This window comes from Callospermophilus lateralis, chromosome 1 (genome assembly GCF_048772815.1).
Source record: "Callospermophilus lateralis isolate mCalLat2 chromosome 1, mCalLat2.hap1, whole genome shotgun sequence".
NCBI classification, from domain to species: domain Eukaryota; kingdom Metazoa; phylum Chordata; class Mammalia; order Rodentia; family Sciuridae; genus Callospermophilus; species Callospermophilus lateralis.
The window spans coordinates 24669867-24689386 of record NC_135305.1 but is presented as its reverse complement, the minus strand read 5'-3'; positions in this window follow the sequence as shown (position 1 = coordinate 24689386).

Below are 19520 nucleotides of genomic sequence, written 5' to 3'. Positions count from 1 at the left end.
CTGTCTTAATAAGAAATGTTTAGAGTTGGGATTATAGCTTAGTGGCAGATTGCTTGCCCAGCATGCGTGAGGCACTGGGTTCAATCCTTAGCACCACATAAAATAGACAAAATAAAGACATTCTGTTAAAAGAAAGAAAGAAAGAGAAAAAGAAATGTTCAGAGTTTAAATGATTGTATTTTGAGAGCTGTAATCTAATTAGTGGATTAATCCATTCCATGGATCAATAATTTGAAAGGACTATTGTAATAGGTGGCAACTATAGGCAAGCAGGCTATGGCTGGAGGAGGTGGGTCACTGAGAGTGTGCCCTTAAGGACTATATCTTGTCCCTAGCTCTGCAATCTCTCTCTCTATTTCTGGCTGACAGCTGAGCAGCTTTCCTCCACCAGGCCCTTCCACCATGATGTTCTGCCTCACCTCAAGTCCAGAACAATGGATTCTGCGACTTATGGGGACTGAGACTTCTGAAATAGTAAGCTCAAAATAAACTTTTCCTCCTTCAAGTTGTTATTGTCAGATATTTTAGTTACAGTGATGAAAAGACTAACACAGCAATAAAAAAGTGTTGAGAGCCACGGCCAGGTCAAGATGGTGCCCAAAAAGGAATAAAGAAGGGCTGGGGACATAGCTTAGTTGGTAGAGTGTTTACTTTGCATGTACAAGGCTCCAGGTTCAAACCTTAGCACTACACACACACACACAAAAAAAAAAAAAAAAAAAAAAAAAGGAATGAAGCAGTGATGTGAACTATAACACAAATGAATCTTGAAAATGTGCTAAGTGAAGGAAGCCAGACATGCACATCCTGTAAGATTCCGTTTTTATTTGAACTGTTCAGAATTGGCAAAATATATAGACGGAAAGTAGACTAGAAGTTGCCTAGGGCTGGGGGTGGGGGCAGGTAAAAGAGATGGAATTGACTGCTAAAGGGTTTGAGAGGTGATAAAATATTCTTAAATTTGATTGTGATGGTGCTTGCACTATCCCGAATATTCTAAAAGCCACAACATTGTACAGATTAAATTTTAGGTATGTGAATAATATCCCAATAAAGCTGTTACTGAAAAAAGTGTTGTTCATTTTATAGAATAGTATTCCATTTGCATTTGATTGCTTCTAGCTTTTGATTGTTAAAAACAAGACTGGGGGCTAGGGTTGTTGCTCAGTTGCAGGGTGCTTGCCTAGCATGTGTGAGGCACTGGGTTAGATTCTCAGCACCCTATATTAAGAAATAAAGTAAAAGTCCATTGGCAATTTAAAAAATATTTTAGAAAAAACAAGGCTGACATGCAGAGTTTTTTCTTTTCTTTCCAGTCCTGGGATTGAATCCAGGGTCTCACCCATAGTAGGAAAGCTCTTTACCACTGAGCTATACTCCCAATCCCTCATGCAATTTTTTTTTCAATTATACCTCAATAAATCTGAAGAAAAACACAATAAAGCTGCTATGAATATTTATATAAAAGTCTTTGGGGTTGGGGTTGTGGCTCAGTGGTAGAGCTCTTGCCTAGAATGTGTGAGGCACTGGGTTCGATTCTCAGTACTGAATACAAATAAATAAAATAAAGGTCCAATGACAACTAAAAAATATTTTTTAAAAAAGTCTTTGTATGAACCTATGTTTTCTTTCCTCTTATGTAAACGTACAGGGGTGGAATGGTTACTTCATATGGTAGGTATGTTTAACTAAAACAAACAAACAAACAAACAAAAACAAACTTGCTAAACAAAAGAAAAACAGAAAAGAAACTGCCAAACTGTTTTTCCAAAATAGTTTTATCATTTAACATTCCCACTAACAGTTCCTACTAACTAGTTCTACATTCTTCCCAACACTTGGTATGATCAGTCTTTTGTTTTGTTTTCTTTCTTTATTGTTTTTTTTTTTTTTAGCTTTAGGTGAACACAATATCTTAAATTTATTATTATGTGGTGCTGAGGATTGAACCCAGTGCCTCACGCTTGCCAGGCAAGTGTGCTACTACTTGAGCCACATCCCCAGCCCCTTGATCAGTTTTTTTAATTAGACATTTAATAGGTGTGTGGTAATAACCATCTCATTGTTATTTTAACCTGTATTTCCTTAATGTGTAACGATGTTGGATATCTATTCATGTGATTTTTTGTCATTAATATATATCTATTCATCTTTTTCCTACTTAAAATTTTTTGAATCATTCATTCTTATATGATTTCTAAAGTTCTTTCCATATTCCAGATGCAAGTCCTTTAATAGATATACTATTTGCAAACAGTTTCTCCTAGTGTGGGGATTTTCCTACAACCACTGTGGTTTTCGATCTTTTTCCTTCCTGATAGGCCAAGGTGGTTCCCAACAATGACAAGAGCCGCACAAATGCTGTCTCCTAAAAACCAAAATTTTTTTTAGTTGTAAGTGGACACAATGCCTTTATTTTTATGTATTTATTTTTATGTGGTGCTGAGGATCAAACCCAGGGCTTCACCTGCGCTAGCCAAGCGCTCTGTCACTCAGCCCCAGCCCCAGCCCCAGCCCCTCCTTTCATTCTTACAATGTCTTTTCTGAAATAAAAGTTTTTAAAATTTTAATATAGTCCAACTTATTTACTTTTTATCATTGATGATATTTTTTAGTTTCATATCTAAGAGCTCTTGTCTAATTCAATGGCACTAAATTTTTTCTTCTTTGTTTTCTTCTAGAATTTTTATAGTTTTAGATTTCCCATTTAGGTCTATAATCAAATATCACTTAATTTTTGTATATGGATTGAAGTTCATTTTTCCCCATATGGCCATTTGATTGTTCCAGCCCAATTCATTAAAACTATTCATCAGAAACTATATATCCTTTCTAATTGCCTTTGGATCTTTTCAAAAAAGCTTTGTGTGTGTGTGTGTGTACCCATGTGCGTGATCATGCACTTTCTCTGTCTTGATGTCAATAGCAGATTATCTTGATGACTCTTGTTTTATAAGTCTTAAAATCGGCCAATTTAGTGGCACACAACAGTAATCCCAGAGACTCAGTAGGCTGAGGCAGGAGGAATGCCAGTTTGAGGTCAGCCTCAATAACTTAGTGAGACCCTGTCACAAAATAAAAACCAAAAAGGACTGGGAATGTAGCTCAGTATAGCTCAGTGGTAAAGTGCCCCTGGGTTCAATCCCCAGTGCTGGGGGGAAAAAAAAAAAGAAAAAAAAAGATTTCTTGAAATCAAGTATCAGCCCTCCAACTTTGTTATGCTCTTTCAAAGTTGTTCTGGCTATTCCAAGTCTTACATCTTTTCAGAATTTTTAGGCAACTTGTCAGTTTCTACAGTCTTCTCTTCTGTAAAGGCAAGATAGTAATATAGCATATTAATGAAATATCCAAGGTGCTGAGGTCATTCTGCCTAGGCTCAATCCTTAGCTTTTCTTCTGCATAGCCGTTTAACTTTGGGCAAGTTATCTTATCTGCAACTCTGTTTCTCATTCAGAAAGCTGAGATAATCAGAGTGCCAATCTCATGGGGTTGTGATGGGGCTTAAAGGAGATAATGCAGAAAATGCTGAGAGGCTGAAAACACAGACAATGGCCTGACCTATAGGACAACAGATCTCTAACCCACAACCTCCACAGCATCCAGCCTAGGAAGCCAAACCACAGCCTCTGTAGCAATTGGTCCAGAACTGTCAGCACTTGACCAAGACAAGTGCCAACTTCCCCAGTTTTTACCCTCTCTTCCAACTTGATCAAGCAGAGAAAACCTTATGTTTTCTCCAAACTGATTACATGGACTGTCCATTGCTAGGCCTCCTGTCTCCTTCTTTCCTAGGCCTCCAATCAGGACACATCTGAAGCCTTCCCTTTTTTCTATTACATAATGCTTTCCCATCTCTTGCCTGCCTTTGAGTCTCTGCTAAACATTAGTGATGGTGACTGACTCCAGGGCTCTAGAAATCTCAGAATTAAAAGATTCTGTTTCATCTCATTTGGGTGGTCTTTTTAAATTTCCATTGCCCTAAAGAGTATATTTTCAGAGTTTAATCATTGCCCAATACACTTTATAAAAGAAGTAGAAGTATTTGTCAAGTGAAATTTCACTTTACAGAATCTCAATATATAAAATAGATAAAAGCAGTATTTTGTCAGATGTGTTGACACAGATTTATAATACCAGGTATTCAGGAGGTTAAGGCAGGGGGATTTGTGAATTCAACCCTGAGCAACAAAGTGAGCAAATTGAGACTTGTCTAAAAAAAAGAAAAAGTGGTATTTTAATAGTTTATTCTATTTAAGTCAGTCAATATTAATGGTGGGACTTTTAAAAGGATCTCAGTAATATTAAATGGAGGGGCTGAGGCTGTAGCTCAGTAGTAGAGTGCTTACCTAGCATGCATGAGGCACTGGGTTCAATCCTCAGCACCACATAAAAAAACAACAACAACAACAAAATAAAGGCATTAAAAAATATTAAATGGAGTCAAAGGACAATTGCAAGCATGACTTCTTTTTTTTTTTTTTTTTTTTTTCGGTGGTGTTGAGGATTGCCGGGGATTGAACCCAGGTCCCGTGCATGTGAGGCAAGCACTCTAGCAACTGAGCTATATCCCTAGACCCAAGCATGGTATTTTTAAAAATCCTGATTCACAACCAGGTGTGATGGCACATGCCTGTAATCCCAGCTACTTGGGAGGCTAAGGCAAGAGGATCCCAAGTTTGAGGCCAGTCTCAGCAATTTAGAAACCTTCATAGCTTAGCAAGACCCTGTCTCAAAAGATAAAAAGGAATGGGGATGCAACTCAGAGGGACTGGACCCCTGGGTGATTTAATCCTTGGTACCAAAACCAAACAGCAACAAAATAGAAAAATAAATAAACTAAAAACTCTAGGGGGGTCTCAGAAACATGGAGTACAAATTTACTGGTGTGAGGTCAGGGTTCCGCTCTTAATTCACTTCCTAGGTATGCTGCCAACCAGTTGAGTAACTTTGGCCAGTCACTTTACCTCTGAAATTTCTTTGTTTCTCTGCAAATTGAGGAGGCTGAAGTCAATAAGAACTTCTCAAAATTTATTGCATATCAATAACCACAAGGGGATAGTGGAGGAGGGGGAATGCCTGTTTAAATACAGGCTTCTATCCCTTCCACAGTGGTTGTAAAACAGTCTGGAGTGGGGTGCGGGGGTGGGGGGGTAGGCGGGGGGGGGGATAGGCGGGGGGGGATGGGGGGAATGGGGGGGAAGCGGGAGGGAAGCGGGGGAAGCGGGGGTGGGGGGGAAGCGGGGGGGGGTGGCGGGGGGAGCGGGGGGTGGGGTGGGGTGGCTGGTCTAGTATCTGCATTGTAACAAGCACCCAGCTGAATCTGAAGCTGGTGTCACTTGGGCAGACTTTGAGAAGCAAATGAGTAAGTGGTCTTTTCTGTCCCTTCTGGCTGTCACCTGTGTGATTCAGGTAGAGCTGGCCATGGGTAATGCACATTTTACTGCCCTGGAGCCCACAGAACAAAGCACCCCCAAACACCCCCACCCACTGTCCCCACCCTGCCCTCGCCATGCCCCAGGTTTCCATACACCACAGGTGAAATTAATCACGCAGCACCCCCTGCCCTCCTGCTCCACGCCTTCTCCATATCCTGGATTGAGATAGGAGAAGCCTGCCCTCCAAGGCTGAGGAAACCCAGGCCACCCCTCAGGCTCTCCGATTCCTCCCCATTCCGCAGTTGAGGCCCCGGCTTGGTGTGGACATACCGCCCTCTTGCGGCGAAAAAAGGGACTCCGTCTCTGGAGGAGAATAAACGCCGCTGCGGAAACCCGGATAGACCCAAAGCTCTTCCTGGATCCAAGGTGGAGGACAGGGGAGATAAAGGCATCACTAGATGCCCCCGCAGCCGGTCCTCCCACGTAAACTTGATCTCTGTTGTGTAATGTAAAAACTTATATACTTTACAATTTATTTGCACAAAGTTTATCTCATGTGATCCATTCTCTCTCCCTTTTCACATGACCTTTCTTCCTCTTCCAGAACTAGAAGGAAAAACGGAAAAATAACAACCTATGTAAATGCCTTTCCAGTATTTTGCATAAGGATAGGCCTAACCCCTCCCTTGTTCTTAGGTTCCAGGGACCAAGATCATGACCTTGACCCCTACAGGAGCCCATTACCTTCGTTCTGCCCTGTAGTCGGACATGGAGCTTAAACTTGGCCAGGGTTTGGTCTCAAAAAGAGAAAGCAAAGTATATGATCAAAACATTACAAGCCTGGCTTTTCTTCTTTTTCTTTTCAGTATTGGAGATTGAACAAGTGCCTCACACTTGCTACCAACGCAACTATATCCCAACGCCCCCCTTTTTTAATTTTTTTTTTTTTTTTTTGTTATGGACTTTATTGTTTTTATTTTTATGTGGTGCTGAGGATCGGACCCAGTGCCTCGTGCATGCAAGGAGAGCATGCTGCCACTGAGCCACAACCCCAGCCTCCCCCCCCCCTTTTTTTTTTTTTTAATTTTTTTAGTTGTTGATGGACTTTATTGTCTTTATTTGTATGTGGTGCTGAGGATAGAACCCAGTGCCTCATGCATGCAAGGAGAGCACGCTACCACTGAGCCACAACCCTAGCCCCCTTTTTTTTTAAAAAAAAAAAATTTTTAGTTGTTGATGGACTTTATTGTCTTTATTTGTATGTGGTGCTAAGGATGGAACCCAGTGCTTCATGCATGCAAGGCGACCAACCCCTTTTTAAAAAAATTATTTTAAGACAGGTTCTGCTAAATTTCCCAGGCTGGCCTCAAACTTGAAAATTCTCCTTCCTGGGCTGGGGATGTGGCTCAAGCGGTAGCGCGCTCAGCTGGCATGCGTGCGGCCAGGGTTCGATTCTCAGCACCACATACAAATAAAGATGTTGTGGCCGCTGAAAACTAAAAAATAAATATTAAAATTCTCTCTCTCTTAAAAAAAAAAAAAAAAAAAGTAAGAAAATGCCCCTTCCTTGGCCTCTGTTACTTAGGAGTAACAGAGGTCATAAGCATGTGCCACCACACCTAGATAATAATTATTTTTTGTTTCAGCAACTTTTAAAAGGCATGCTGTGGGCTGGGGTTGTGGCTCAGAGGTAGAGCTGCCCCTAGCATGCGTGAGGCACTGGGTTGGATCCTCAGCACCACACAAAGGAAAATAGAGACATAACTAAAAAATAATAATAATAATAATAATAAGTTGTTTTTTTTTTTTTTTTAAAGGTGGGCTGTGGTGGCACTCGCCTGTAATCCCAGAGGCTTGGGAGACTAAGGCAGAATCATGAGTTCAAAGCCAGCCTCAGCAATTTTTCGAGGCCCTAGGCAACTTGGTGAGACCCTGTCCCGAAAGAAAGAAAGGAAGGAAGGAAAGAAGGAAGAAAGGAAGGAAGGATTATAATAAAAAGAGAAGAAATACAGAACCATAAATGTACAGTTCAAATAGCTTTCACAAAGTGAGCAAACCCGTGTAACCAGTATCCAAATCAAGAAACCAAACCAAACATTGCCACCTTTCTCTAATGCACTCTCCTGTCTCCTCCCACTCCAATTCACTACCTGGGTAACTGCTATTTTGACTTTAAACACCTACTGTGGTTTAATGTGTCCCCCTCAAAGTTCATGTGTCCGGAATTTAATTCTCAAATTCAAATGTTAATATTAGGAGGTGGGGCCATTGGGAGGTCATTGAGATTAGATGAGCTCATGAAAGGAGAGCCACCAAGACACTAGTGACTTTATATGAAGAGAAGGAGAGACACAAACTAATGTGCTTGTTTGGTCTTACAATGTGATGCCCTCTATCATGTCATGATGCAGTAAGAAGGGCCTTATCACATGCTGAGCAGACAGCAGCACCATATTTTTGGACTTGCCAGCCTCCAGAAGCATGAGCCAAATAACACCCACCCAACACAGTGCTGAGGATAGTACCGGGGACTCACACATTTTAGGTACTAGGCAAGCACTCCACCACTTAAACTTAGATTTTTCATAAGTAACCCTGTCTCAACTTTTTTGTTATAGCAACAGAACATGAACTAAGATGATGCTGTAGGTTAATTTTTGTCTGCTTTTGAATTTAATATAACTATGTATTCATGCTTTTGCTGAATGTGAACTTCATCTTTGTTTATAGCACATAGATTGTTCTTTCTTATTGTGGTAGTGTCATGGGTGAGCATAAACCAAACATATTTGTGCCTTTCTAGAATATCAGAATTTATTAAATAACAATAAATTCCCAAGCTACATCACTTTCATTAGCTACTGTTTACTGACTACTCATGGGTCACGCAGTAATCCTAAGGCAGGCAATCTGCACAGGTTCTTTGATTCCAATCTTAGTTACTAATATCTATAACATTTAGGTTGCACATGTATATGTATGTATATATACACACTTACATATACACATATATATAATATATATACACATATGTGTATATATGTATATAAATATATATATATTTATATTAGGTATATATATATATATATGCCCCATATATATATATATATATATATATATATATATATATATATATATATATATCAGAAAGGTCAAGATGGCCATAGGGTATTAGGAAGCTAGGCTGCAAACAAAAGGCAGAGAGCAAATGAAAATGCAGAAGAATTTCTGCAGGTGGTGGATAAGATTACAAACCAGCACAAGAACTTGTTTAGGGGGCAGAGTTGTCAGAGTTTCAGAACTTATTCTAGGCCAGGGTCCAGATGGCAGGCAATTTTGAGGTGGACCATGTCAAGTAGGGAGATTGAACTGAGCTAAAGCCTGGGACAGAGTTGGAGACTCATTCCTTGTCAATCTCTTAATGCATTCCCCTCATGATGCATTCACCAGATGGTCTGATGACAGATCCGTGTGTGCCATAGCACCCAGTTTGAGGTTCTTCTCTTTTTATGGGTTTCAGGTGAAGGCATTGTATCTCTTGAGATTGATAGGCTCGTGAGCCTGTTTCTTCTGATGTGGAGTTGATACACCCATGCATCCATGTGTTTCTGATTTAATTTGATAAGTGCACAGGTGGTCATTTTTATTAGCATGATTAATATATTTATTTGTGTCTTATGGTTGTGCTAGGCAGATGGTTGTTGTTTACTTGTTCAAACAAGGTATGAAGTCATTCTACCCTGACATTTGTACTAAAAAATGAAGTAACTCATGACAAACTACTGCTTTACAAAATGGAGTATCTCAGAGCTGGGCACGGCCTGGAAACTGCTGTTTTATGTATCATGGAATAACTCAGAGTAGGGCACAACCTGCTGGAGAGCAGACTATTATAGAAATTTACCACAATTTATCCATTTATTATTTAAGGATTAGGGTATTTCCAGTTTGGGACTCTTACAAATCTCCCCACCGCCCCTCCACCTTTCTTTTTTTTTTTTGGACTGGTACTGGGGATTGAAGCCAGGGGTATTTGACCACTGAATTCCATCTCCATCCCTTTATAAATTTTATTTTGAGACAGGTGTTATAGAGAAAGGGCCTGCTGTGGAACCAAAGCAGCCACAGTGGTCCTCAGCTACTGGTTCTTGAGATCGTTCTGGAAAGATTTCAGATACATCACACATAGTGGCAGGCATGGTGTTTGTTAGAAGAGATAGAAAAAGGGAAAAAGGGAAAGAGTGGGCACTCTCAGAGAAGAGAGAGGCAGCTTGCCTCTCCTGCCCTCCTGTTTTATTGGGGATCCCAGGGAAGTTTCCTGAGACTCCTGCCCATGTCCACCTCTTGACTTTTTTTGTGGCGGTATCAGGGATTGAACTCAGGGGCACTCAACCACTGAGCCACATCCCCAGCCCTATTTTGTATTTTGTTTAGAGACAGAGTCTCACCAAGTTGCTTGGAGCCTCGCCATTGCTGAGGCGCGCTTTGAACTTGCCATCCTCCCCTCTCAGCCTCCCGAGCTGCTGGGATTATAGGCCTGCACCACAGCACCAAACCCACCTCTTGACTTTTGACTGACAGCAGGATTGCACACAGTCTTGCCCCATGAAGGGGAGATCTTACTATTATAATGACATGCCACAGATCCAAGGCAACTCTAGGTCACTTTGGCCCAAACTGAACAGTTCTAATTGGAACTTGGTATGGAAGATTTTATGGTTAGGGAGTTTTGCTTCTAATATGATAATTAGAAGCAAATAATTATCTAATATGATAATTAGATTCCTCCCTGATTTCTAGAATCTGGTCTGTGTAAAGGTCACAGACTTCTTCAGGGTAACTTGTGTTTTCCTTATCAGCATAGAGGAGCCTTTGGGCCTGAATTTCTTCTACAGATAATAGGTTGTTTGCTAAGGAATGTAGCATATCCTATGGACTTAGGCAAGGCAGGATCACAGATAAATTGCTTTTTTTAAAGAAAGCATATCTTGGAAAGCTCGGAATGGAACCACCATTTGATCCAGCTATTCCCCTACTCGGTCTATTCCCTAAAGACCTAAAAAGAGCACACTATAGGGACACTGCTACATCCATGTTCATAGCAGCACAATTCACAATAGCAAGACTGTGGAACCAACCTAGATGCCCTTCAATAGACGAATGGATAAAAAACATGTGGCATTTATACACAATGGAGTATTACTCTGCATTAAGAAATGACAAAATCATAGAATTTGGAGGGAAATGGATGGCATTAGAGCAGATTATGCTAAGTGAAGCTAGCCAATCCCTTAAAAACAAATGCCAAATGTCTTCTTTGATATAAGGAGAGTAACTAAGAACAGAGTAGGGACGAAGAGCATGAGAAGAAGATTAACATTAAACAGGGATGAGAGGTGGGAGGGAAAGGGAGAGAGAAGGGAAATTGCATGTAAATGGAAGGAGACCCTCAGGGGTATACAAAATTACATACAAGAGGAAGTGAGGAAAAAGGAGGGAAAATATAAGGGGGAGAAATGAACTACAGTAGAGTGGGTAGAGAGAGAAGAGGGGAGGGGAGGGGGGAGGGGGGATAGTAGAGGATAGGAAAGGCAGCAGAATACAACAGACACCAGAATGGCAATATGTAAATCAATGGTTCTGCAACTGATGTGATTCTGCAATCTGTATATGGGGTACAATGGGAGCTCATATCCCACTTGAATCAAAGTGTGAAATATGATATATCAAGAACTATGTAATGTTTTGAACAACCTACAATAAAAATTAATTTAAAAATAAATAAAGAAATAAAGAAAAAAAGCATATTGTGGGGGGGTCAGCATAGTAGGCCCAGTTTATAAAATTATCCATTAACCTCACATTACCCCCACTTATCTCTGTCTTGCTAAATTGCCCAGGCTGGCCTTGAATTTGTAATCCTCTAGGGCATTATGTAAAAATGTGGATGTGTAACCGATGTGATTCTGCAATCTGTATTTGGGGTAAAAATGGGAGTTCATAATCCACTTGAATCTAATGTATGAAATATGATATGTCAAGAGCTTTGTAATGTTTTGAACAACCAATAAAAAAACATTTCTACAAAAAATATATATATATATATATATATATAATCCTCAGCTTCCCTAGTCACTAGGATTACAGGTGTGTACCACTGAACCTAGCAAAGTGCTCCTTTGAACACTCTTGTATATAGCTTTTGGGAAATATATATAAACACTTTGGTTGGCTTTATAATTAGAAGTGGAGCTCCTGGGTCAGAGGATTGTTCTGATACTGCCAGAGCTGGGTGCAGTGATGCATGCCTATAATCCCAGAGGCTCGGGAAGCCAAGACAGGAAGATGGCAAGTTCACGGCCAGCCTCAGCAATTTATAGAGGCCCTAAGTAACTTAGTGAGACCCTGTCTCAAAACAAAAATAAAAACAGCTGGGAATGTGGCTCAGTGATAAATTGCTCTTGGGTTTAATCCCCAGTATCCACCCCTCCCCCACAAAAAGTAAATAAAGATACTGCCAGGCTTCTGAAGTGGTGTTATCAATTGACATTTCCATCTGTAAAGGTAAAATTTTTAAGCTGATTCTAAGCCACAGAGCCTAAGTTAAAGTGTAAAAGACCGGACATTGTAAAGTTTCTAAACTGCAAGGCTTGGTTTAAAAAGTAAAAGACCAAGTATTGTTAAATTCCTCTGCTACCCCCAGAACCTGTAATCTCTGTAGCTGTTAGGACAATACCCGAACTGCCCAGTAAATATTCTCACTGACTCCTCTGGTTGTCTAATAACCTGGGGTTCTGTGAAGCTGGCACGTAGACATCGCAGGACCTAAAACCAATCAGTTTAAATGTGCACCCCGCTTAGAAGTGACCAATTACCCCTGTCCAATCTGTTCCCGTCAATGAATGTACTAATCATGACTCAAAGTTGTTGTTCAATTTTCCCGCGCCTCATGATGATTTGTTCTGATGTATGCAAAGCCCCCGGCCCTCTCCAAAAAGTGTACTTAAGCTCTGCTTAACCTCTGCTCTGGGCTCTGGGCTGCTCTCCTTTCTTGAGTGGGCACGGAGCCCCAGCATGCTGGTTCAATAAAACTTCCCCCTGCTTATTGCATGAGGCTGGTCTCTCGTGGTCTCTCCCTCTGACGCTTCGCCGGACCCTTACACATCCACAGTGTATTTATGATTTTATGTTGACAACAATCCATGTTATTTTTCATTTTAGTCATCCTAGTAGGTGGATAATGGCGTGTAGTTTTAATTTGCATTTTCCTGATGACTAAAGCACCATTTTGTGAGTTTATCATCCATTTGGCTTGGATAGCTTCAAGTGCCTATTCAAGGCTTTTAAGCAAACAATTTCAGGCCAAAATTTACCCAGGGAGAATGATAAGAGCATTGTTAAGTACTCAGTTTAATCCCAGTTAAGCAAGTTCTATTCACAGTCTACTTGAGAGAGTCCCTCTACTGGTACATGTACTGATCTACATGATCTCCTTTAGTTAACACAACATTCACTCCAAAAAGTAGGTAGGGGTTTTGCTTGTTCTACAGAGGAAGGTATAGTCTTGGGGTTAACAGGGGCTACAGGATATAAAGAGGCAGAATGAAAGCTAAGGCAGAGAGTTGATACAAATGTAAGGTGGCACTGCAGAGGGTCAAATCAAATTAGTGACCCGGGCACAGTGACTCATGCCTATAATCCCAGCCGCTCAGGAGGCTGAGACAGGAAGATCGCTAGTTCAAGGCCAGCCTCAGCAAAAGGGAGGCACTAAGCAACTCAATGTCTCCAAATAAAATACAGAATAGAACTGGGTATGTGGCTCAGTGGTCCAGTGCCCCTGAGTTAAATCCCTGGTACCCCCAAAATAAATAAATAAGAATAGTGAATCCAAAGAGGGTAGCCCACACCTATAATCCCAGCTTCTCTGGAGGCTGAGATAGGAGGATCACAAATTCGAGGCCAGACTGGGAAATTTAGAGAGACCCTGTCTTAAAATTAAAAAGGATTTGGGTATAGCTCCATGTTAGAGTGCTTGCCAAGCATGCATGAAGCCCTGGTTTTAAGCTCCAGCAGCCAAGGGATACAAAAAAGATTAACAACCCATCCACTGAACTATTTTGAGATGTGGAACTTAGCAATTCAACGTGCAAAGCTGCCCACAGCACAGGTCCTGAAAGCAGGCAGTTTCAGGGATGCCTCAAGCAGGGAGACGGAGCTGAGCTAAAGCCTCAGGTCAGAGAGTTCCCTGCCTCAGCCTCATTGAAGAGTTCACCAACTGGGTGACAGTATGATGGGTTTGTATGGCCACCATACCACCACCATCTCAGATTCATCCTTTTCTGTGTTTCAAGTGAGGGGGTTGTGCCATTCCTTGGTCTAGTGTGCTTGATATATTCCCAGTCCTGGTTTCTCTGATATGGGCATGATATGCCTATGCCTCCATATGACTCTAATTTAATTCCGTAAGTTCACAGGTGATAATTTTTATTAGCACATTTTACTTTTTTATCAGTTTGTGCCTTATGATTTTGCTGTGCAGCTAGGGGTTATTCTTTTCAATAAATTCTGTTTCTCTAACATCTGGTGGTTACATATTAGCTCAGACAAGTTCCAAGTTATTCTACCTTAGCACTTACATTTCAAAAAGGAGTAGCTCAGGGCAAGCTGCTTACAAAATGGAGTAACTCAGGGCAGGGCACAGCCTGAAAGCTGCTGTTCTATATAAAATGGAATAACTCAGCCTGCTATCCACACTGTGGAGACATTCCAAAGTGAACAGGATATAACAGGGACTTAGAGAAGCTGCTTTTGCTAAAAGCAGTGACTTTTCATTTAATCCTATAGATTCCTGATAGGTAAATAAAATCAGGATAAATCTTGACATCTCCGACTTCATTTTGTATTTGTCTCTTTTGCTACCTTGAACTTTGAGCCATGTTGGTACTCCGCTCTGTGGTCATGTTAATCTTTTAAAGAGTGTTCATCTAAAAACTAGTAATAAAGGTTTATTAGCCCTAAATTTACCGGACTGAGACATGATTTTCAGGGATATTTGAATTTTTTCAGATCCCTGAAGTGGCCCCTAGAAGTCTTCAGTTATTGTCCTATACCTTCCAAGAAATCACTCCTTGAAGTGACCACTCCCTCCCCCGCCAGCAGGAGCAATCATCTCATGAGAACTGAATTGTCCCCTTCTAGGATTACAGGTCTGTTTGATAAACATACTGAGCAGCAAGTGGAAATCCTGCCCCTGGCCAAGTGATAAATACTCCTCTGGAGCCACTTTGCAGAACCAGAACTGAAATCATATTTGACCAGATCACAGTTTGACCAAGACTGTTAAATTGTGCATACTTCTTGCCCCCTCCCCCAATTCTTCCTCTGTTTAAACCCAAAGCTCCTGCCAAGATTGCTGAGACAGGGTTGAGATGTTGAATCTCATTTTGCCTCCAATATGGCTGTATTGATTAAAGCTCTTTTCCTGATTTTCATCGTTACCTTTTCTATTTGTTTTTTTGGGCAAGTGGCTGGATCTGGTTTGTTGGGATGCCCAGAGTCAAGCCCCTGACCTAAGACTCTGATAACAAGGACATAAGACAATTCTTCATTTTGCAGGAATATGGCATTCATTGCAAAATAATTTAGCAACCCTCATCCAATGCCTTCGAAATAACAAACATGTCTTCCAATCATTGTAAAAACCCAAAACTCATTGGAGTAGTGCTACTCCTGCTAACAGTACTGCACCACATGCGTCACAGAGCAGAGTCCCTGGCTGAAATGTGGAATGCAACCAAAATGCTGAGCTTTGAACTGGGAAACACCTGGGTTTTGTACTTAGCCTTGTCACCATCCGTGAGACCCTGAGCAAGTCACTGAAGCCTATCTCTGAGCCTCCAGGTCTCTAGCTATGAGGTTGGTCTCTGCATTAGCAATAGCAGCAGTTACTACATCTCAGTGGGTAGTGGCAAGCTGTAAGGAGTCTCCATCCCTCACAGTTCATGGCTCAGGCCCCTGCACGATCCTACTTTGCCCCATGTTGGCAGTAGTTTGCCAGGTTGACCAGTTAGTTACTCCTGCACATGGTTCTTTTGATCTTTCCATTCCCTAGTGATAAATATGTTCAGTAGCAGATAGCATGGAACATATTAATATAAACTATCAGAAAAGAAATGTCAAAATGCATATCTATTGCCTAGTCAAAAATACTTCTTAAGGCCTTAGTAACTGAAAAACATAATACATTACTTGATGCTTTCTCAAATCCAAATGCAGTACTTCATCATGACCAAAATCCTGGTAATTATAAAACCTTCCCATTGGATCCTAGCTATAAGCCTTGCTAGTATATGCCTTTTTTAAATTTGTGATAACTGACTGCTTGAAAAATAGAAATCAAATTAGTGAGCAATGTCAAAGTGGATTCAAAATTATGACTAGAGCTCACATTTAAAACCATAAGAATGCAGAATATGAATATAACATTGTCAAAGTATAGTGTTTTAAGTTAATAGCATGAACTTATGCAAATTAACTTACATCAAAATTTCTAATTAAATTCGTTAATTAATAAAGGAATCAAAAGATATTAAATCAATTCAACAAGAATATAACTTAAGAAGACTTACATTCTCCATTGAACAAAATTTTATTTACTTTTTGTGGTGCTGGGGCTCAAGCCCAGGATCTCACACATGGTCAAACTATTTTTTAAAAAATATTTTTTGTAGATGGACACAATGTCTTTAGTTTATTTATTATTTATTATGTGGTGCTGACTATTTTTAATGATCTATAAACAGAAATAATTTGCATTACTAAGGACAAGAAGCATTTACATTGCTATTGATTTTTTTAATATTTATTTTTTAGTTGTATTTGGACACAATATCTTTATTTATTTATTTATTTATTTTCATGTGGTGCTGAGGATCAAACCCAGGGCCTCGCACGTGCTAGTCGAGTGCTCTACCACTGAGCCACAACCCCAGCCCCAAAATTGCTATTGATTTTCTACAATTTAATCTCTACCTCTACAGGTTGTAAAACAATCTGGTATCAGTTTCCTATTGCTGTTGTAACTAATTACCACAAACTCAGTAGCTTAAAACAATACAAATTTATTACCTGATATTTCATTTGGAATCGCTTACAACTGGAGGTCAGAAGTCCAAAACGAGTTCGCTAAAATCCTTGTATAGCATGTCTGTTTGTTCCAGAGGCACTAAAGGAGAATGCATTTATTTTCTTCATCTTCTATAGTCCACCTGCATTCCTTGGCCCAGGGCTCCATTCTTCCATCTTCAAAGCTAGTAATGATGGGTTGAGTCTTTTTAATTCAGCATCATCCCAGGTTCTCTGCTTTCATTGTCACATCTCCTTCTCTAATTCTCTTGCTTCCTTATTCCATTTATAAGGACCCTCATGATGGCATTGGGCCCCCCTGGATAATCTGGGATCACCTCCCATGTCTAGATAGAGAGATTTTCATCAAGAGTGCAAACTCCTATAGATTCCAAAACTCCCTGGAATGTCCATGAGAGTATACCCTGCAATTCACTGAAACAAAACCGGATAATCCATTTTGCTCTTTTCTGGGTCTTGGACAATCTTTCCCAACAATGCCAAGATTCATGACAAGATGCAAAACAAGATAAGGTGGGCCGTAGGCCCCAGGACTATGTGAACCACCATCCACCTAAGCAAGGAAGCAGCTGTCCCTTTAATCAGGGCATGGTTATTTTGTCCCTATCCAACCAACTTGGCTTATTTCTTCTGGCCTCAGCATGCATTTGAGTTTTCCACCCCTGGTTACTGATTGACCAAATTCCCTCACCTCTATCCTGGAGGGATGGGAACAGGGCCAAAGCATATGGTCCATAAACTAGGACGGAGATGAAGACAAAAAGGGAAAAAGAGACAAACAGAAAAAGCCAAACCTTAAGTGCTTTATAATTTTGTGTAGACCTGGCATTGTCCCAGGGCTGGTGCATGCAGCAAAGCAATAAAGTGGAGTGGAGATGTCTCTCCACGCTGCCCTCTTCTCCAAACCCATGTGGCTCTCATGTAATAAGAGGGAGCCAAGAGCTTCCTTATCGCAAGTCCGATATGGTTTCATGCTGCTATTAACTAAATTGCCACAGTGAAAAGGGAAGTAGTTGACCCCATTCCCCCACCCTTGTACCAGGGATTGAACCTAGGGGCTCTTAACCACTGAGCCACAGCCCCAGCCCTCCAGCCCTTTTTTATATTTTATTTAGAGATAGGGTCTCCCTGAGTTGCTTAGGGCCTCATTAAGTTGCTGAGGCTGGCCTTGAACTCTCAATCCTCCTGCTCAGCCTCTAGATCCACTGGAAATACAGGTGTGTACCACTGCTCCCAGCTTGAAGACCCACTTTTAAATGATAATTTCTAAACTATACCTGCAGTTACTCATTTCTCCTGAGCAAATCCATTTAAACAAATAACAGTTAACCAAGACATAATGAGGAACTGTATGATGGAGACCAGAAGGTCACTTCTGTCAAAGTCAAACTCATTCCTTCTCCGAGCAAACCCTGGTGGAACCTCTGCTGGCTACAAGGCAAGGGTCAGGGAAATATAAATAAATCCATAGTCCTGTCTCCCAGAGTTTCCAGTCCAGAGTGAAGAGGTCAGAGTGAAGTCACATATCTAAAAGCAAAAAGAGGGAGGAAGAGAATTTCAGAGTAAAGGGAAACAATAGAGAACGCACATAAATGTGGACTCAGAGTGTGAGTTCTTGGTTGGAACTTCAGGTGAAATGACAGGTCTGGAGCTAAGAGTAAACAGAACAAAACCAGGGGAGGTGAGAGTGCAGACAGGCATATTACATGTGCCTTCAGTCTGGGAACATACTTAGTTCTTCATTTGGTAAGTATTTATTGAGTACTCCCTATGCACCCAAAGCCCAAGTAAGTACATCCAACAAGAACAAAACTGTAAGAAATGGCTCTACCTCAATAAATCATTGTCTAAAGAGGGGAAAGAGTCGTGCAAATAAACATTTTTGTTACAGCAAGAGAAGGGCAAAATAAGGTATGCTTAAGCACTGGAAAAAGAGACCCAGGAACTCTGACCACAGGAATAGGAAGAGGAAGCAAGGTCCCTTAGAAGGTTTTTGCAAAGTGGCTCGAGAGGCAGAGGCAGGAGCATTGCAAGTTCAAAGCCAGCCTCAGCAACTTAGCAAAGCCCTAAGCAACTTATTGGGACTCTGTCTCAAAATAAAACACAGAAATTGCTGGGGAATGTGGCTCAGTGATTAAGGGCCTCTGAGTTTAATCCCTGGTACAAAAAAAGAAAGTTTTGCAAGGGTGCCTATAATTAGTAACACACCTGTGTGTGTTAAAAAGAGAAGATAAGAGGAATTTGGGAATGACAACTCATAGTCCATTCCAAAGGTCTATACTTATACTCTAAAGGCACAAAACTCATAATGTCCTACCCAGTTGGGTCATTGGTGGCTCAGTCCCCATTACATCAAGACAATCTGAGTCTGATTGAAATCCTGCAGATTCATTTCTTCCTTTCCGTTTGATTCACTTGCCTCCCCACATTACATGCATTGGACTGGTTTCTCTCTGCCCTGCAGCTCTGCAATTTAGTCCAGGATCTGGTCTCTCCCAACTTTTGACCTTGGATTCACTGTCTGGTTACAGCTTTTAAATTGCTGATTCTATGAAAGGCCTTAGGGTCACATCAATTGCTTCTGCCGGTTACTCAGTAACTAACTCTGAGATTCCCAGTCAGGCGAGAAGGAAAAGCTTACGGGCACTCAGCATTCGCCTTGCTTGGCTAACTTGGCATTGTAAAGATAGTCTCTCCTTCCAGAGGTGAATTCCAGCATTTATAGCCTTCACTGCCAACTGTTCTAAGCTCACCAGTGAGCTCCATTCCCTCCATTCCCAGGGCTTGCCAAATCCAGTTGTCTCCCTTCAACCCCAACACTGAACCAAAGACTACTAACTGGAATTTCATATTATCTACCTTGCCTGCATAATATAATCCAAGCCTTATCTTTTTGGAGCAAGAAAAATCAAAGAACATTTTCTGTTTTCCTGCCCTACTTGGAAATTCTGAAATGGCTTGTGCCTCTCATGTGGCCTGAAAAACCCTGCACTGAATCTA